Source organism: Zea mays, chromosome 5 (assembly GCF_902167145.1).
Source record: "Zea mays cultivar B73 chromosome 5, Zm-B73-REFERENCE-NAM-5.0, whole genome shotgun sequence".
NCBI lineage: Eukaryota > Viridiplantae > Streptophyta > Magnoliopsida > Poales > Poaceae > Zea > Zea mays.
This window is the reverse complement of record NC_050100.1, coordinates 31,056,675-31,074,320: the sequence shown is the minus strand read 5'-3', so window position 1 is coordinate 31,074,320 and position 17,646 is coordinate 31,056,675. Positions and strand designations below refer to the sequence as shown.

Genomic DNA, 17,646 nt, shown 5'->3' with positions numbered 1-17,646 from the left:
CGACCAGACCTCGGGAACCGACCTGGGCTTCCTTTAATATCCGAAGCACAGGGCTCCCGTTATACCTGCCCTATATATATATATATATATATACTAACTATTAAGAGAGTATTGTAGACTGCCCCCGCCTCCTACCCCGCCCCGCCGCGATCCGCCCGCCCGCCGCCATCCCCGCCATCCCCGCCACGAACGCCGCCATCTCCGCTCGCCCTTACTGACAGGGGCGCGTCATGGGTGGTGCGATGCGGTTCACGCACCGAATCCTCTCCAGCGGTCCTCCCCGATGAGCACCGAATCCTCTCCCGCGGTCCTCCCCGATGAGCACGCGCTCGCAGAGTCCATCAATCGTCGCCTCGCCGCCTCGGGCCGCTCCTCTACCTGCTCGACTCGCTCTCCTCACAGTACCGCGTCGCCGCCGCCGCCGTAGCTTCGCGCCTCCCAAATCTTCCCATCGCTGTCCCACCACGAAATGCCACCTCCCTTCCTCTCGAAGCTTTGTCTGCAGACGAAGTCGCCGGCTCTTCCCTCGGCGCTGGTGCCGGTGGGTTGCCAGTGGCGGTGGTTGGGTGGCTGGGTGGTGGTGTTGCTGGGATGCCCGCCGCGACGGCGACCGCAGCCCGCCTTCACGTGCCGCTGCCAAAAGTTGCCCACCACTCGCCCTGCTCGAGCCAGCGCCACCCCGACTGCCGCCGCCGCTGACGAGACGAGCGGCCACACGCTTGGCGCGCGCCATGGACGCCTTGTCCCGCCCTACTGTCGTCATCGACAACGGCACCGAGTACGCCCCTACCTCTCCCTAGATCTGCGCGTGGAGGCGCGACGGCGGTGAGCCACGCTGCTGATCTGTTCAGGCTCTCGCGGCAGGTACATGAAGATGGGGTTCGCGGGGAACGTGGAGCCCTGCTTCATCACCCCCACTGTCGTCGCCGTCAACGATTCCTTCTCCGGCTCCGCCCAGCCGGCGACGAGGGGCACCCCCGCCAGGGGAACTGGTTCGCTCAGCACAACGCCGGCGTCATGGCTGACCTCGAAGCGCTGGCCCGATCCCGCGCCAGCAGCTCGCATAGTTTGAGCTATCCCATCCGCAACGGCCAAGTGGGCGCTCCAGGTGTGTACTGTCGTGTCCAGTTGCTGGTTTTTTTTTCGCGACCTTACTTATGATTGATTTGTGCTGGAGCAAACTCTTTCAGGTGGAGAATTGGCATAATCCTTACTCTATTTTCTTTCCCATTCTGTTCCTTCCCTTTCGCAGCATAATCCTTTCCTCGTGTTGGAATTGGATAATGACTCACTATATTATGTAGCTATCTATAAGGTACAGACAAAGATGTGATAATTGAATCCAAAGTAATTCTTGTATACGAACTACTTTTTGTAAAAACAGATACTACTATCAACCTTCCTGTAGAGCCATCTAGGTGATTCTGGCAGCATTAGCATTAGTACAAACTGGACCAGGGCAGGAACCCCTGCAATGCCAAGCATCCACCACCAGGTCCCTGGCACCTGACACAGGCAATGGATGTAACATCAATTATTCCTTTTTCTTAATGAAAAGACAGAAGCTCTACCGCTCAAATTAAAAGAATAGAAGTTCAGATAAAGATGTGACATAGACTTTGCAAAACAATGTTTTCCAAATTTGTAGAAGATGGCAAGAGTTGAATGTTTAGTTGAGCGAGTACCTTAGTGAAGGCTAGATTGATGAGGTAGGCCAAGAACTGGCCACCAGTGATGAGAAGCCCATTTGTGCTCACTAGAGCACCTCTGATCCTAGCAGGGGAGGCTTCAGAGATGTACAGAGGAGCTGTCATGGAAGCCATTCCAACACCAAGACCAACAAATACCCTCCCAACAACGATAACTCTAGGTGTCGGGGAAAATGCCATGATAACAACACCTCCAAAGAACAGTGCATCAGCAAGTATGATGGAAGGCCTCCTTCCAAACTTGTCATTCATCCAGCCACCAAATGCAGCTCCAAATATAGCTCCAGCAACAGCCATACTGACTATTGTCTCCTGTTATTTGGACTAAACAGTGAGTCCGTGACATCAGATATCAACCTTGCTAGAATGTTAGTATTGTCTGAAGAAAATGTTAGATGAACTGAAGTTAAACTTGAACCACCGTGCATAATGAGAAATATTGTCATGTACCCTTAATACAATGCTCTTTTCCACCGCAGCAAAGTCGTCTCTAATGTACAGGAGGGCTCCCGATATGACACCTGGCAAGGAAAATGTCAATAAGGTGATAAATCAATCAGCTATACTCCACTTCTTGAGTACGTAAATGAGATGATATGGCAGGCGGGAAGTAAGGATGTCAACACATTTTTAAGCACAAGCACAACATGCAAGATGTACTACAGGATTAATATCATCATGATAGTTGTAAATAAAAAGGAAAATTTTCTGGATTTTCATCAGAATTTCAGGGTGTCGGATAAAGGTTAAAAACAATTCCATTTGATTTCTTCAGTAATTTTAAGAAAGATATATTGAGCAATTGGTGATTCATAGTTGAAACTAGAACATTTTGCCCTTCAGTATATATTCATGTCATTTGGCAGGTTTATTGTGTTTCAATGCAGTACTAAAATCTCAACTATGAGAAAACCAATCACAGGAGTGGATTGAAACATCTATATATATCAGCTATGGTTACCAGCTATTGCTACAACTAAATGCCTTGAAACAAAAGTCTAGCTGACCTCAAAGCGCTGGCCCGATCCCGCGCCAGTAGCTTGCATAGTTTGAGCTATCCCATCCGCAACGGCCAGGTGGGCGCTCCAGGTGTGTACTGCCGTGTCCAGTTGCTGGTGTTTTTTTCGCGACCTTACTTATGATTGATTTGGGTTGGAGCAAACTCTTTCAGGTGGAGAATTGGGAAACCATGGAGAGGTTCAGTGCATCTTCAATTACCTCCGGTGCGACCCAGAAGATCATTATTTTCTTCTAACTGAGAGCCCTCTGACTGCCCCTGAGACCCGAGAGTACACCAGAGAGATCATGTTCGAGACGTTCAATGTGCCCGGCCTCTATATTGTAGTCCAACCTATCCTTGCGCTGGCTGCTGGGTACACTACAACCAAGGTTAGTCATCGGAGCTTAGCCCTGCACTTTTGCATAGGAATCGGCGGCACCGTGTCACACCGGGAATACCAGATTGAATTATTACTAAATTCAGCATTTGTGCAGCCACCAGCTGATCAAACACCAGATAGTTGTCCACCTGCATTTAAGCATGTGCTACGTCAGCCTATAATAGAAAATGGGTAGGGCTGTGTTTTTTCTTTACAATCGTATTGCATTGTTCCATGTGCTGTTGTTGCACTGGGATGCCTTGTTTCATCACCATCCTATGCTTGTTTAGGCATGCTTGTGCAGATGCATGAAGGGTCCTTTTGTGGTATTTCTCTTTAACCTGCAGGAGGCTAAAGAAGAAGCATTGGGTGATAGACCATCTTGTGCATGAGGGGTTTGAAAGCACTGTAAGTTTACTTTGCTTTGCCAACCACATCAGCTTTTTTATATAAAATAGATTTATTGATCATGGCAACCAAAAGATTAAATGGAGAACAATTCTATCATCTTCCTTTCTGTGGGCATTGTCTCATATGCCAAAAGCAGGGATGGCAAATTGCAAATTTCTTTTTCTAATCGATACCTTTTTTTCAGTTTGCATAAATGGAATTTTAGGATTATTTTAATTCAAACTTGCAGGCTCGGCATGTTGATATACCCTACCTCCCTATGCTGGTACCTCCGAAGAAATGGAAAGGGTATGTTGGTGTTCAATTTTTGTACCTTTCCAGCAAACTCCTTACATGTTGAGACTATTTATGATTGTATTAATTCATAGAACTTACTGCTTGTTGCGGGTGATTTGAATGTGCCAACCATAATTTGTTGCAGTTGTGATAAAGGCGGTCACCTTTTTCTACCCTCATACATTATGAGGACACATGGTGTGAAGGACCAAAAGGATGCAATTAATAGTGTTCCTAGAAAACAGCTGCGAAAAGTATTTGAGGTTTACTGATCTCCCATCTATGTCACAATGTACATTTATATTTATTACTGTTGTTCTCTGCATAAAAAGTACTTCACATGGGTTCTCTGTTGCTCTACCGAACATAAGCCTGGCAACATGAGGTGTTCTAAACCACGATAACCATCGTTATCTTTACCAAATTCTTTTTCATTTTGTTCAAAAGATAAAACCATCAGGACTATGCATGCACTCCACGCTTCACAAGTTCACATGATGTTTAACGTGATCATATCCCTTTGACCATTATTTTTTTCATGCTTGCTTAAGTATTAGCATGTTGCCAGACATTAGATATCCTTGGGAGTACTAAATGAAGGGTGAATATAAGAGTTCATGATGTTGTTGAGACTATCTGGAGTCAAGGTGGAGGCATTGCAGGGCTGGTGGACAAGGCAAATGTGAGTTCCTGCGTATGATTAATATTTTTGGATCTTGATATTTGTACTCTGTTTTCTTTCCCATTCTGTTCATTCCCCTCGCTTACCTTTTTGAACATACTGTCTATTTATTCTTATTTTTTATAGATTCCTTTGCTTGAACGACCAGAATCAGAGGACCCTGATGAAATGCAGAAATGGAAGTACCAGCATAAAGAAGGCAAAGAAAACTAACTGTGAGCTGCATGCTGAGAGATGTGACACTAAGCTCAAACTCTCGGTATGCAGCATAAATAATTACTGTTCATTCTTGCTGAGATACTGTGGTGCAGTTTATATGCTATTGCATTGCTGGAATTATACTTGTTCCTTTTCTGTAAACAGGTTGCTCGTAAAATGAGAGAGGAGGATGAATTTTATTACCCTCACAATTTATATTTCCGTGGGTGTGCATACCCTATGCATCCTCATTTGAGTCACCTAGGTTCAGATCTTTGTCGGGGTGTTCTAGAGTATGCTGAAGGCCGGCCACTAGGAAAGTCTGGGTTGTGCTGGTTGAAGATACACTTGGCTAACAAATATGGTGGTGGCATTGAAAAGCTTTCTCACGAGGGCAAGCTAGCTTTTGTGGAGAACCAACTGTTTGATATATTTGATTCAGCAGCAAATCCTGTTGATGGGAACTACTGGTGGACGAATGCTGAGGATCCCTTTCAGTGTTTAGTTGCATGCATGGACCTTTCTGATGCCTTAAGAAGTCCATCACCTTACCATGCTGTCTGTCACCTGCCTATTCATCAGGTATTGATTTTTTTGCATGTCCTAGGACTGGCCTTTCACAATATTATTTTTCATGGCATCGAAAATGAGACATACAATCTAGGATTTTAGTATTAATTAATCACATTTTTATTTCAGTTTTTCTCCAATGGGGGAAGTTCTAATTTTTTACAGTCTATCCAGATATGGAACTATTCTTGAGAAAGAGGTGAGTCATTGTGCTGCTTAAACATACAATCCCCTTCCACTGTGCATGTGTAGGGAGTCTTTGCGCGCAGCGGCGGCCTCCAAATGACCCCTACGTGCTACAACGCTCAAGTCTTAACATGTTTGGCTTCCGAGCAAATTTTTTCTAGACCCCAAGGAAATATAAGATATATGTGTCGATGTTCATCCCAGCGTACTCCCGTTGCAACGCACGGGCACACACCTAGTATACGTTGAAGTATCTTCCTAGCGAAGAATTTGCATTCGTTGTCGTCGTCTCGGCCAGTTGAATGGGAGGAATGAGCATCTGAACTACACGCTAGGTATATCATCAAGGCCGCCGCCCCGATCGCCGGGAAAGCTGGTACGTGAAGCAAGCCTAGGGTAGTACAGGGATTTAAGCATCTATAGCTACCTCGTCGGGTTGGTAAGAGGTCACTGCACGCGTAGCAAGCAAGCATCTGCAAGTTGATCATCGTCCTAGAGATGCCGGTCCACGTCCTAAAGATAGCTTTCAGCCACCTAGTACTAATCATGTTGCCCCTGGATCTAGAATCGGACTGCTGGCTGGTGGGTATGGTTCATGGAACCAGCCGTCCTATGATTTTAAGGGCCCTCAAGGCAAACTGATCATGGTGGATCCTCTAGACTATATAAAAATTATATGATATGTAATGGAACAAATTAGTACTTCGTATGTAAATGATGATGTACATGAAATTGGTTTTTAAAATATCTAAAACGCTAGATAATATACATCGGTGCAGATTAGCACTTCGCAAGTTGAGAAATAAGAACGACGGCCACAAAATAACATGAATCATGATTGGTCGACCGTGTGTGCCTGCAGGCTAGAGCAGTGGCGCCCAGCGCCCTGGAATCCTAGAGGGCTGGATTTGCGAGATGGCGAACGGCGATCACGTGGAGGATATGGTCGCACAGACGCGCGACGACGTGAGCGTCATGATTGCGAAGTGGGCAACACGTGTCGCATGGTCCATGTGCCCAGCTCTACCAGTTTGTTAGCTACCTATACTATTTTACTACTAGTATATAACCCGTGCTAATACTACTTTCCTAAGGAGGGGAAGAGTGGGGTGAACGACGACGGTGGTGGCGCGAGGGGAGGGGTTGACAGCAGTGTGGCCGTGAGGAAGGGGAGGGCTGAAGGATGATCTAAATAATATTGTCCATTAGATTTAAGTGTGCAAGAGAGATGATGTTATTCAACGATCTGAAATGTTTTGATGTTGTGTTAAGTATGAGTGCAATTTGTTTGGTGGATTTATAGTAAAGATTATGAGTGTGGATTATTTAGTTGGATGAGTTTTGTAAAGTGTAAACTAGTGTATTATATTGTGATATAGATACTAAATATTGGACCCCTATTACTTTTGCCCCCTCCCCCGGCCGTCGCCTCTGTTGCATGGGCTCAGGGCCGGCTCTGCATGGAACTGGATGACTAAAGGGTGTTTGGTTTCTATAAACTAATTTTTAGTCTTTTTTATTTTAGTTCCTAAATTGCCAAGCATAGAAATTAAAAGAGGGATTATCTCTATTTTAATCTTTGTGTTTGATAATTTAGAGACTAAAATGGAGAAACTAAAAATTAGTACTTAGAAACTAAACACACTCTAATAGCTTGTTCGGTTGTATCTGTATCGAACAAAATTGCGGGAGATTAAATCCTTTTTTATTTAATTTTGACTAAGAGAAATTTATTCTCATTCGATCTAGAACAAGGCCTAAAGGGGATGGTGGTGCCCTACTTAAGGCTCTGGGGTACGGTGTCACTGTGTCTTAGCTTGGTCAAAGCAGAAGGACGCTGTTTCACGTTCTTGTAGACTATCCAGAAAGCGACGACAAATTCAGCTCAAACCACATAATCCTACTCACTCAAAAGCTGCCACTTCTTGGGGCCATCATGGCTACCAGGTCCTTTGCAAGTCTGTAGCTCTCTGGAATCACCGACCACTCCAGGGATTAAATGGTCTCCCTAAAAAAGTTGTTGAGGATGTAATATTAAAGACTTGTACCTCCATTTGCTTGTCGAGGGCTCTCAATCTCATACATGTAAGCGGTGTTCACTGGCTTCAACCTTCTCTCATTCTGAAGAACTGGGGTTTCTCTATCTGCATGCCCGAATCCCAAACATCTATCAAAGCTGGTTAAGTCCACCTTGCAGTATGACTCCTCTGTCATCTTATGTATAGTGTCTTCTTTAACCTCATGATAAAATGTGTGTTGTGGAACTGGGAGAAAAGAACCAACTCCTTCACCCCAAACTTCGCACGGGTTTTGATGGCTCTCTTGCATGTCCTTTTCGTCTATGTGCTTCCAATCCACATACTTCATAAGGCACAATGTGGGGTTTGTCTGGTGCAAATCAGTCTTGTAGAAGCCAAAATGGAATACATTCCAGAATCTCTAATCCAAATCATCATCCTTAGCCATATGTAGGGATTAATTCTCTTTGCTGCTTCAATCGTACTGCCAATCAGTTGGAATTGTGATGATTTTGTTGTGCCTGAGGGCTGTAGATACCTGCATCTTTCTATACTAGTCTCACGAGAGTTAACCATATATGAGGAATCAAACTGTTAACATGTTCTCAACAGCCGGTTAACAGGAACGAGATATCCTTAACCACCTCCTTAATATGCGCCCTTGATCGGGACTCACCCTAACCATGGTTACAACCCATAGTCACTCAAGCGCCATATAAGGCCTTGTTCGGTTATTCCCAATACACATGGATTGGATGGGATTGGAAAAAATTCTTAATAAGTTTGACTTGTTTGGGATTCAAACTCATCCAATCCCACTCAATCCACATGGATTGAGAGCTAACCGAACAAGCCCTAAAAGGGTTAAGGGGGCTGGTGGATTAGCCAACGCTAATTGCTCGCCTTAAAACCCGAATCCACATCCAGGGGTGGGCCCACATAGAATCAAGGTATTCAGTTGAATTTCCATTATTTTTGGCAAAAAATTATATATACATGTATAAGTTGTGTATATAGACTGAAATATTGCCAAAAAATATAAAATATATCGTTATGGTCTCAAATTCGCTTTCCATGCCACCAGTCTTAATTCCTTTCCCTCGTGTGCGGCCCATCAGGCCCATTGAACGCGCGACTGCCTTCAGCGTAGCTGGTGGCTACCCCCTTCGTTGCTTCTTCCCTCTTCCCTGCCAGCCTGATGGCGGCGCGGGGTCTGCAAGAGCCACCGAGCCGAGAACGTGGAGCGACGAGCGAGTCAGCCTGCACAGCCAGGACACCGGGATGGAGTGCCGTGCGTGGAGGAAGAAGGATGTGTCGTGTCGCGCGGTGCTTGCTGCGCCGATGCGGGGAGGGAGTCGGGAGCGCCTTCCCCATCGGGCATTGGCCACTCGACCGGTCCATGGTGCGCGTGCCGGCGATCAACGTGCGCCATGTGCGAACTGCAGAGGCTGAGGCACCGGCCGCCGAGCCGCTACCTGGCTGCTGCACCAGGGAGTGTCGTGAGGACCGAGGTTGTGGGCAACGACGGTGATGCTCATTTCCTCTATCCTTATATTTGTCCATTATTTTTGTAATCTCTGTCAACATCTGCATGTTTGCAAAATAACTAGTCACTTGACTGTATCAAATATTTAATACTTTGATATATTGAGTGTTGAACAATATTATCTCATGACCTATTTTTGTTACATAAGTTATAATTTAGTTAACTAGTTTTTGTTGCATAAGTTATAATTTAGTTTACTGGTTGTGTAATGTGTATGTTTAATTATATATTTTATATGTTATGAAACTACTTCTATGTGAATTGATTATGTATGTCGCCTAAAGGCTACTCGGATAAACTTTAGTCCATCAATTGTATATGCTTAAAGGCTACTAGAATAAGCTTGAGACCATCAATTTTTTCTCTAGTAAAATTTTGAATACCCATTATCCAAATACTAGGCCCACCCCTGTCCACATCTACCAGAGATCCCCATTGTCTAGGTGCTTGCTAGTGATCGAAAACGTTGCTAACGATGGTGGATAAGGACCGTGGCACCCCAACGGGTCCAGGTGCCCAGCCACCTCCTCTGTTGGGGATCCAAGGCGACAGCTCTGGCAACAACGCTTCTCCACCACGCCAAGATCCACTACCACTTCTACAAGGAGGAGGGACTGATGCCACCAATTACACAGGAGTAAACCTTGCCCTTAATCAAGGGTAAGACAGTGTGCCTTAATCCCCTCCATGTTTGTGTTTTAGTTCCAAAGATGATTAGATCTATTCTCTGTAATTGATTAAGTGCCTTAGATTACTAAGTAGATGGACACAATCAATATCCTGAGTATCTAGAAATCTATCAATGACATCAAAATACAAGATTGGTTGTCCACTTAGATTCATTCGAGTTGATTAAGCCTAGAAGTATGAACTCAAATAGATTTGGGTCGAGAATTAGAAAAGAATAAGAAGGATTGAGGAAGGGAATATTGTTCGCGTGAAGAAATCCTTAACCCTAGATCGGGTTTAAAAGAGAAAATGGATTCAACATTAGGGTTCTTTGAGCCCATACCATAGAAAGAGAAGTAAGAGGGAGTTCAAATCGATCGGGTAAAAGAACCCTAAAATCGATGAACTGAAACCCTAACATCCCCAAAATAAAAAACAGAAGGATCGGGGATCAAAAACCAAAAGGCCCGATGACAGGTCTAGGGGAGAGAGCACATACCTGGGCGACCGCCACCACCTCGGATGTTGTCACACCCGGATTTAAGGGACAAAGCCAGGTGCACCTCATATGTGCGCCAACGAAGAACAACACATATAATAACAGAGTGCATAGAGATAAATGTCAAAAATATCATAAATGTACTTATTACATAGCGGAATTCTTACAAAATAAATGATAAATATAAAACGAACTAAATATTATTTCCCTGTCGCCATAAAGCTGACTGTGAGACGCCACCTAGATCAAGTCGAACTACTCGTTAGGCGGCTCCTCTTGAACCACCTATTCTTCTCCTATGGGGGGTGTGAGACAGCAAGGGTGAGCTCACACATGTTCATCGCTCAACAAGTTGTGGGGAATAATGGGCATGAACTCACCAAAGGTGGGAGTTCATGTGAGGTGTAAGGCTGATCAATAAAATAAAGGTTGAAGCTGAGCATTGCTTTTATAAGTTGGTCAAAATTTTATTAGCAGTTACTAAGTGTAAGTAAATACCAAACCATAGTAATAGTAAAATAATTCCAATGCGATGCAAATGACAAATTGAATTTAATTTCATAAATTAATCATGTGAGTGTCCTAGTCGCTCATGACCGTGAGCACGACTAGTATACCAATTTTACACTCTGCAGAGGTTGCACATCTTTACCCACAAGTTGTGTTACCCATTTGCCACGAGGTTAATCGGACCCCATACATCTCTACCAAGGAAGCGAGGCAGGGTTACACTACGAGGCCTTTACAAAGTTCCACTAGCTTCAGAAAACCCACTACAGTTTATAGAAAGCTCTAGTGCAGGGATCCCTCGCATGACCGCCATTGCAGCAAAATCAACCCAAGGACCTCCCTACACTGACCACTCCCCTACTGCCCTTGCCCCTATCGGGTAAGGTAGTCATCCACTAGCTTTCCTAGTTAATCAGCTAAGGGCGTCCCATACCACCCTTGTGGTAGCACTATTTTCCCGGGTGGTTCTCCATGTTCCCATTAACATAATTGTTGGGGACTTATTTTCAAATGCTATGAGTCAAGAACAAGGCAACATAAAGTATTAAATGTTAATGTCCTTCGTCTTTCAAAGCATTATTTCCCTTAGGATATAACGATCTTCGGACGAAGATCATGAAGGACGTACCTTCATCATTATGATATAAGAAAATGAAAGGCGAAACATATGAAACATGAAAGATAACATGAACAAACATATAATATCATTCACATGTCTTCATTATATAAACTTGGATATTTAAATACGATATTTAATTACATTTATACCTTCGGCTTGACAGAAGGCAAAAATCCGAGTGTTGTGCCCGAGCGAATACAAGATAGCGTGAACAGTACAAGAGTACTGTTCATCTATTTATAGGCATAGGACACAGCTTGTGAGAAATTACATTCATATCCTTTACAAATGTTTACAATCATAATACAAGTTATCACGGGTCGATTGGTCATTTCATCTTTAAGTCGGTGCATTTGGAAATGTACTCCGAAGCTCTTTGATTGATAGCTTCGGCCTTGTGCTAGTCTGCAGAAGGTGTTTCTTCTTATGGGACCTTCGGCGATGAAGCAGACCCCCAACAGTAGCCCCTTCATGGTGCCAGATCGTTTTTCGTAACGAGCTCGACCCGTGAAAAACTCTCTCAGGCTTCGGAATACCGAAGGTCCGAAAAACACCTTCCCTTAGCTTGTTGCCGAGAAACGATTTAAATATTCCAAGTGAAGGGTGGTCCCACCATACAACGAGTACGCGTGATTTGGTGATTCAGCTTCTTGGGTGCTATGGTCCACCGTTCAGCGAGTGCGGGTGACTGTTCAGCGGGTGCGAGCGACTTGACGATTCACCTTCCCACCTGCAGCACTATATAAACAGATAGGTAGTTGTGAAGTTACCACAACATTTATTGATATTGCACTGTTGTGCTGCCAAAAAAATTGACCACCGCCGAAGCTTGTTCATCGCATTCCCAATCAAAGGATCACTTTGCTCTAGCTTCGTGATAAGAGAGAGCTTCGTCAAAACGCAAGAAATTCAACATCAAATGGCCAGGGTGCACTCAACAGCTAGGGTTACACACAACGGAGAGAAAACCGAAGCTACTGAAACTGCTCCGATTTCCGAAGTTATGAGGCGGTCGGGACTAGTTGTGACGGAGGGTGCTTCTAACGAAGGTGCTCCTGCTACCGAAACCGAGCAGACTGATATTGAAGAGGGTGATGTTGGTGAAGAAGAAATTGATTATAACACCGCTATGCCATCGAAGCCTAGCCATTTGGATTTTGGGAAGTTGACTGTGTCTGAAGCTGATATGGCTATGATGACAAAGCTAGGCTACTTCAGAGAAGCCGATAAGGGGTTGATTCGATTTGGCGGGGAAGAGGCTATCCCGAAACCAAAAAATGATGAAGTGGTGTTTTTTAAGAGCTTCAAAGCAGGGTCGAGATTTCCTCTGCACAGGATGATTGCAGATGTCTTGGAAAATTTTGAGATTTACCTTCATCAGCTGACCCCTAACGCCATTGTTAGGCTCAGCGTGTATATCTGGGCTCTCCGAAGTCAAGGGGTGGAGCCGCTCGCCGAAGCCTTCTGCCGAGTACATGAACTTCATTATCAGACGAAGGCTAGGGAAGACGGACTGCATGAGAACTTCGGCTGCTACAATTTTGCTTATCGCAAAGACATGAAGACACCAGTGGTTAGCTAGTGCTCTAAATGGCCGATTAGCTGGAAAAGCAAGTACAGAGCCCGCTGGAAAAGCTAGTACTGGGTTGAGATTTTATGTTAAGATTGATGAGAAAAAGGAGAAGCTAGTATAGAGCCCACTGGAGTTAACCTTCGGGCTGACTAGGCCTCAGTGCAACATGACGCCTGGGGCACCATGCCCAGATGATGTGTATGAGTTTAGAGTTGTGTCTGAACACATCAGAACTAGGGATTTAGTTCAAGAATATTTGGCCAATCGAGTATTCCCAACACTAAGGGCCCGTTTGTTTGATTGGAATTGGGCTGAATTGGAATTTAATTCTTGGGCTGATTTGTTTGGCAAACTATAGAATTGGAAACTAACTTTCCATCCATTTCTTGGGCCTGAATTAGAAGTCTCTGAAACTTTCTTAACCTAAAATCAGGAAACAGATTCCGCTTCAGCCGCCGCACCGCTCGTCTCCTCCCCGAGCGCCGCGCTGTCGCCTCCTCCTCCCCGAGCGCTGCGTCGTCGCCTCCTCCTCCCCGAGCGCTGCGTCGTCGCCTCCTCATCCCCGAGCGCTGCGTCATCGCCTCCTCCTCCCCGAGATCTGCTGCGGTAATATCGCTTGCTCCCCACCCCTTCTCCTCTTCTCTGATATTCCGCTTCAGTCGCTCAAGGTCACCGTGAGTGGGGGAAGACGACAGCTCGGCAACTCGGCAACCAACGGATCCATCCTTCCAGTTCCAGCTTCTTTATCTCTCACGCACGCCGTTCTCTTCGCCTCTCTGGGCCAACCGCGCTCGTCTCCCCCCAGTCCTCCCTCTTCCATCTGATTTCCACTGCTACGTACAAGGTTGATTTCCACTGCTACGTACAAGGTTTTTGCTACGTACAGGTTCACAATGTATCTAGTATGTATCGTCGTCCATCCCTCCGGCGGGCTCTGAGATGTACCTCCATTCCTCCTCGTGTACCCGTCTCGATCCGCCTGCAGATGATACCGGGGCATGTGAATGAACAGAGCTGGTTCCGATCAGGTTACTGTGTGTCCTTGTTTCTAATATACCACACCTGGTTCTGGTTCTCCATCTCTGTTGCAAAAACCATGCCCCCTTTTTGTTCTGTTCTGATCGCCCATGTCAAATTTATCTGTAAAAACGATGTAGAGTATCAGGGTATGATGATTTTAAGACTCAACAATCAGTAGACGACCTTAGTTTTATGCCAAGCCTCAGCTGTAAAAGAACTCTCGTCGGTCACCAGAATCAGAAGGGAGAGTTTGCTCGGGAAAAAAAATCGAATATGCTCTACACGAGAAAGATGATTCTGCTACTACGCTACATATTGACCACCGACTGATGATATAATAATCCGAGACCATCGTTTAGCAGTCGCTAGATAGGTGGACAGGCAAGAACTGATTCCATATTGAGGAACACTTGTGCAGTCGCTAGATAGTTTGATTAAATTGTGCATCTAATCCGAGACCAGGATGTTTCTCTTCCAGCATCTAATCCAACATTAAATTTAAAGTCTGTATCTTGGCATCGAGGCATTGCTGTGCAAGGTATTAGTTCCTACAAAAATTCGCAATTCCCAATAGGAAAAGGGAGCCGTCCTTTTGGCAACTACCCTATTACCTACTACCTACATATATCAGGCCACATCAGGCCACATGTTCCGCAGTGTATCATTTTGTTCTCTTGTTCTTCTTTGAATTAGTGATATATATATATATAATGTTTTCTCAAGTGTGCTTATGATGTATGGTTTATCTGTTGTAGATGCCTCACAACAACTTAGAATTGGTTAGAAGAAATTTGGAGGAAATGAGAGAGAGGCGTAGGAAGAAGAGGCTGAGAGTAGCATCCTTATTTGTTGCAACTGTCATGGGCATGATTGCGGAATATTATTATCGGAAAAGACCTAGACATCTTATGGATCCCTCTGAGGTGATAGAGAGAGATGTAGCTGGTCGGAAACAAATGCTAAGGAATCTGTATCAAGGATCAAATGTTTATTGCTACGACAGTTTGCGTCTAACTAAGAGATCCTTTTCGGACCTATGCACTATCTTACGTGAGAGGTGCGATATGTGTGACACCTTGAATGTGTCGGTAGAAGAAAAGGTTGCTATCTTTTTGCTTGTAGTGGGTCATGGCACTAAGATGAGGATGATTCGTAGCTCATACGGGTGGTCACTTGAACCAATTAGCCGCTATTTCAATGAGGTGTTGAGAGGTGTTCTATCATTATGCCATGAATTTATCAAGCTTCCTGATCCTTTAGCTGTACAACCTGAAGATTCTAAGTGGAGGTGGTTTGAAGATTGCCTTGGAGCACTAGATGGTACACACATTGATGTTTTTGTACCTTTGGCTGATCAAGGGAGGTATAGGAATAGGAAGCAACAAATAACCACCAATGTTTTGGGTGTTTGTGATCGACACATGAAGTTTGTTTATGTTCTAGCTGGATGGGAAGGGTCAGCTTCAGATTCACGTGTGCTTCGTGATGCCATGTCTCGGGACGATGCATTTGCTATTCCAAGTGGAAAATATTACCTAGTAGATGCTGGATACACCAATGGAATGATGATATGGACAAGGCACTTCTTGACACATTCGTGGAGTACTACAACAAGGGTGACAGATGCCAAAATGGGTGGAAGTCTCATGTCTACACGGCTGCTATCAAGAATGTCCGAGAAAAGTGCAATGTGGAAATCACAAAAGACAACATCATGTCAAGGAACAAGACATTTGACAAGCACCACACTATCATCAATGGTATGCTACAAACAAGTGGCTTTGGTTGGGATTGGAACAAGAACAAGATATCCGTCGATAGTGATTCTGTATGGGAGGCTTATGTGGCGGTAAGTTTCAGTTTTTTTTATTTTTTTTATTGTTACAACTTAATAGACTAAAGATTATTGTTTATGTTTTCTGTTGTACTGCTCTCTGTTTTCTTTCGGTTATAACTTCATGACTATAGCCATGTATACGTCTAGGCTTGCCTGATCGGTATATACTTGTGTCTTCTTCCAACCGGAATTCAGGTCTGACTTTTAGCACTCATGTTAAGGACTAGAGACTAAAGTCAATCAGTCCCTATTTTAGTCCTTTCGTTTGGCAAAAAAGACTAAACAAGACTAAAAGCTAAGGACTAAAGATTAGTCTCGGCGCTTTAATTTGGCTGTCAAACCCAGCAGGTGACTGATGTTTGCCTCTGGGACAGTGAAATGGAGCTACTGCTAGATAGGATGTGTACACTACTACTAGCTAGTATACGGCTGGGAGAGGCGGCCTTGTCGTCTTCATTGTAAAGGCGAGTTGGTAATAAGTGTAAAACGTTGACATTTTCATTATTGCAAAAAAAAAAAATCCATAGCTGTCGATAAGCTACGGGGCCGAGAGGATTAAAAAGAAAGGAACCATGATTGTTTGTGTCGCTGTCAAAATCATTATTAGAACCAGCCGGACGGTGAAATCTGCATGCAAAGCTAGCTTGATGATTAGAAACAGCTGGGACCGCTTTAATTAATTTGTAGCAACAACCTTGTATACACCGATCTATCTATAGCATCTGCTATAGTGATGAAGTTATAGTCAATTATGAACAAGACATTGGACTGTTTTCTCTTCTGTTTTCTGTACCCAATGATTTTCTTTTGTACTGCTCTCTGTTTTCTGTTTTCTGTACCCAATGATTTTCTTTCTGTTGTAATGCTGTTCTAATTATGTTTTCTGCTCTCTGTTTGTCTAATTATGTTTTCTAAGTTATGCTTCTGAAGTAATGTTTTCAGAAGTAATGCTCTCTGTTTAATGAAGTAATGTTTTCTGTTTTCTGTTTTGTCTAATTATGGAGTACTGTTTTTAACTCTTTTGAATTATGCTTTCTGAATTATGCTTCTGAAGTAATTTTCTGAGAACAGCATGTTTGTCTAATTATGTTTTCTGAATTATGCTTCTGAAGTAATGTTTTTAACTCTTTTGTCAAATTGTTTTCTGCAGAAAAATAAAGAAGCTAATGGGTACAGACACAAGACATTTTTATATTGGGACTCGATCAACTTGGTGTTTGGGAAAGATCATGCAACCGGTGAAGCGGCAAAGACCCCAGCTGATGGTGCGAGAGATATGAGTAAGGAAGAGGGAACCGGTAAAGAGCTTACTTCATCAACAACCTCAGGAAGCTTGAAGAGGCAACGTTCCAGTGATTCCTTCACCTCAATGATGGCGGAGAAATTAGACAAGTTCACTGAAGCTATTAGGGATGAAGCACCAAAAGGCCCGACATCAAAAGAAATTTTTAGCACATTGGAGGAGATAGATGGGTTAGATGAAGACACATTTTTAGACTTGTTTGATATCTTAACAGGTGATGCGCGCAAGTACGAGTCCTTATTGGCACTTCCATTGATTCTGAGGAAGAGATGGCTGTTGAAGCAACTTAAAAAGTGAACCGATTTGTGGTTGGGTGAATTGAACTGGTGTTGGGTGTGTTGATGTTGTTGTCTTAGTTTATGTTGGGTGAATTGAACATCACATTGAGTAGCAAGTAATGTGTTCCAATGATATGTGGACATTTGAGACAAATATGCATCATTATTACTATTCTCGTGATGCATTCTGCTTGATAAATTGTAGGGTGAAAACTTGTGTATTTTGTTGTGTGCAAGTTGATGTGGTTACTTCCCTCCAAATATGTAAATTCCATATATAACTATCCAAACAAGATATTGAATTTGATTCATGGAAAAGAATTCCATTGGCATCCAAACAAAAAAATTGAATTGAATCAAATT

The 17,646-nt window shown here is 43.9% G+C and overlaps 2 pseudogenes across 1 annotated transcript; both read left to right on the top strand.

Moving 5' to 3' along the window:
- Positions 1 to 2,223: 2,223 nt before the first annotated feature.
- LOC118471948 (DNA-directed RNA polymerase 3, chloroplastic-like) lies at positions 2,224 to 6,309 on the top strand (annotated as a pseudogene).
- A 2,222-nt stretch (positions 6,310 to 8,531) lies between these two features.
- Positions 8,532 to 17,432, top strand: LOC103626174 (uncharacterized; annotated as a pseudogene). The gene is made up of 2 exons (XR_552748.3): positions 8,532 to 8,956; positions 16,853 to 17,432. The product of XR_552748.3 is annotated as an uncharacterized protein (transcript).
- The last annotated feature ends 214 nt before the right edge of the window (positions 17,433 to 17,646 follow it).